Source organism: Hibiscus syriacus, unplaced genomic scaffold, assembly GCF_006381635.1.
Source record: "Hibiscus syriacus cultivar Baekdansim isolate YM2019G1 unplaced genomic scaffold, ASM638163v2 tig00112289_pilon, whole genome shotgun sequence".
Classification (NCBI taxonomy): domain Eukaryota; kingdom Viridiplantae; phylum Streptophyta; class Magnoliopsida; order Malvales; family Malvaceae; genus Hibiscus; species Hibiscus syriacus.
The window spans coordinates 865,575-869,579 of NW_024063295.1; positions in this window are offsets into that span (position 1 = coordinate 865,575).

Below are 4,005 nucleotides of genomic sequence, written 5' to 3' on the forward strand. Positions count from 1 at the left end.
AATTGCATAGACAAACTCAAAAGTCAAAGCCAAGTTGATTCATTTTTGAACAAGGAATATTTTAATGGAAGATAATACAATTACATTTGGTAATTTTCAAGATTTATTAAGGGTATTTTTGAGATTTTTCATTAATTGATTATTAAATTCATTTAATTAGAAATTGACATGTGTTTTATCTTTTAAATGCTATAATATTCAATACAATTCAGCCATTTTCAGCATTCATGTCTTCAAGGCTGAAACTCCAAGTTCTCCAAGGTAAGGATTTTTATTTGGATTTTTGAAGCTATATACTTAATTTTTGAGTTTAGCTATTAGATAGAGAATTAATCTACATGAAATTCTCAATTTGGTACCAAAAATTTCATGGTGAAGATGATTATGCGATGAGATTTTTTGATTTGGGGTTATGAAGTGTTAAGTGATTTTACAGAATTGGTTGTAAGAATTGATAAAGAACCTAAGGATGCAAATTAATGAAAACAGTTTAGATTTTGAATCTGACCGTGAGTTTGAAAATTCACTAAAAATTCTATAAAATTATTTGGAGGTTATTTTTATGTATGTGTGTTCTTATATAAATCTAGTTTTGTTTAAAACAAATGAGGATCAATTTCAATGTGTATACAAAAAGATATGACTTTTTTTAACTGAGGAAAGGTCAGAAAAACGGGCAGCAGATTCTGCACAAAATAGATTATGTCGGTCAACTTTGAAAATTCACCATAAATTGTACATAATGAATTAGAAGGATTTATTTATATGGATAGATTCGTATTCAAGTATGATTTTCAAAGGAAGAAATGGAATTTAATTCAGTGTGTATATCAGTACAGAATACTGATTCTTTAAAGGTAGTGCAAGTTGTCTGAATATGAAAATTTTAGAATTTAATTTGAAATGGATTAGAAGATGAAGAGTAATGTTAAATGTTGAGTATATTTTTGGATGCTTGGAATTGAAGTTAAATGGCAAGAGACCATTTTAAATAAATTGGAAATGTTGAGAAGAATTCTAAAAGAATTCATTTTAATGGTTAGATGGTGGAATTCGAAAGGTACCAAAATTTTGGGGACTTGTTTGCATGTTCTTAAATGAAGAAATATTATTTGTTTAAATTATTGTATGCTGGAAAATTTATTAGTATGCTGAATTTTGAATTAAGTATTGAGTTGAGGTTGAATTACAAATTTATAAAGTTAAGTGTTGAAAATCGAAAGTTTAGTAAAGTTTGGGTTAAAATTTATAATGTTTTGAATATTGAAGAATTGATTTGGGTATTTTATTAAAGTGCTGGAATTTTAGTAATTAATGTACAATTATCATAATAGTGAATGACCATTATGATTAAAGGAAAAGTTGAGTTGAATTCTAGAAAGAATTTAAAATATGTAGTTTGATTTTATAATTGGTAAAAGTTAAAGAATTATGTTGGGAATAATTATTTATGGAATTGAATAAGTGTTTCGATAAGTTTGAAGTTATAATGGAGTTATGAGTTTGGTTGATATCGATTTTATTTTGTAGATTTTCAAATGTTAACATGAGCTTATATTAGTACGATACTAATATGCAGATCGAACAATTTTTGTGTTATAATTTGGTATTGTCAGACTATATTAAATCTAGCAATCCGAATTCGAAAGAAAGGATAAAGCTCGTGACTAGGACTATTATATACAAGTTCTGTAGTGAGACAAAGGTGAGTGCAGTTTATTTATGTAATTTGATCGAGGATGACTTGCGATAAGTCAACCTCACATTATTTATTTCAAATATATGAATTATGTTTTGACTATGGAATTATATCTGTAATATTTTTAATAAGTTTTATGAATGATTTTGGGTATGAACTGCCCATGTCACATTTTACGAATGTGAATTAAATATATTTCTGGTTCTGATATGATTTTTATCAAATGATTACGAAATAAACTAAAATGCCCACTGTATGTTATATGGAGAGTCATAGGTACAATTGGCATGTCATGAGGTAGAGTTATTATCTGTTCTGATTCTGATATATTGTGGTGTACCCGAGTGTACACTAGTATATATATATTCTGATATGAATGTACTTTGTGTACATATTGTTTCCGATGTGATAGCACTGTGTGTGCTTATCTGTTCCAACTTGATGATCTGAGATCTGTATATTGCACACTCGTCTGACTCACGTACCTTATATTCTCTTAAAATATATTTTGGGCTATAAAAAATGAAATAAGAAAGTTCTGAAAAGTGTCTGACTACAAAGGAATATGGAATGATTATTCTGTCTGATCTGATTTATTATGATCTTGTGAAAATTATCAGATGATTCTTTTTCAGGTTTCTGATAAAGTTCAGCATGAGATATCCGGTTTGAAATTTTGAAAGTTTATTTATTTTATTTTAAAATAAATTTTTATATATATTGATACTTTATTTATTTGTTCTCACCTTTAGTATTACTGCCTCACTAAGTTATACTTAGCGCGTGATGATTTTCATGCATAGGGCCTGATTTAGATACAGACGTTTTATGAGGAGCCTTCCAAGCATCATGTGCAGATCATCTATAGTACCAGTATTATTAAGACATCATTGAAGTTTCTTTTGACTAGTAGTGGCATGTATAATTTTGTCAGTAGTTTCAATTTATTGTATTTATTTTAAATAATCTGTAATAGTAAACTAGAACTATTTTAGTTTATTTTACTTAGTTTAGTTTTATCAGTATCTATGCATGAAAAGAATATATTATGTTATTATGTTTTTAAAAGATTTCAAGAAAAGACATTGTTTAGTAAAATTACTGATTAACAATGAATTTATTTTCATGTGACAAATAAATAAATTACATGTTAAGATATACTTTAAAATATATTTTTAAAGGTAGAATATGAGTGTTTTCAAATGAAACAAATTTTTTGGCAATTTCAGTTCAGTAAATGTTTTTAAGTTGATGTGACATCTTTGACTCATATATCGAGATGTATATGGGTTAAGGGTGTTACATTTATTGGTATTAGAGCTACAGGTTTAGCCGATTCTCGACGTAAACTGAGCCTATGTTATATCAGAACTATGTACATGCCACTAGGATGTCAAAATTACTGATATGGTATGGTCTGATGATTTTATTTATGATACTGCTCCTTACTAACGTAAATTTGTGATTGTATTTATATGTCGGGTTCGGAAGGCATAAGAAAATCCACCGAACAAGAGGGAATAGTAACTAGGTAGAGTATGTACCTCAACGATAGGGAGCACAAATACATCAGGGAGTGTCGTCTTCAGATCAGGGAACGTTTTACAAGCTCTAGGGGCTATCATGGCTCGATATCAGTTAGCTGCAACACCTTTATTTCCTATGCCTCCACCTCCTCGTTTAGTTCCAAGAATATTGGTTTCGAAAGAATTAAAAAGTTTAGGAGTTGCAGATTTTAAAGGCGAAGCAAACTAAGGCCTATTAGTGGTAGATATATGGTTAAATTATGTGAAAATAATGTTGGATAGTCTTCACTATTCTGATGATGAAAGATTGAATGGAGTAATTTCATTTTACGAGGACTAATTTATATATGGTGGACGAACATGATGACACATGTTCCTCTAGATCATATCACTTAGTGGTTTTTCCTAGAAGTATTTAGAAGAAATATATCAGTAAGTTGTTTATTATCCAGATGAAGTAGAATTTCTTTAATTTGATTCAGGGTGGTAAATCTATATACGAGTATAAATGTGAGTTTAATAAACTTTCTCTATATGCCTCGGAGATGGTTCTCACTAAAAGTGACATATGTTAGAAATTTATTTGAGGCCTTCACCCTAGACTCAGGGGACTGTTATTGACTGCAAATTTGACAACTTTTCAGGAAGTGGTGAATAAAGCAAAAGATTTGAAAATGACGCAAAATGAGAGTTATATTATAGAGCGGAGATGACAAACTTAAAGATCAGGAGAGTCATCCTCATTTTAGTCTAAAATAGGTCGAGGTATTCAGTTATCGG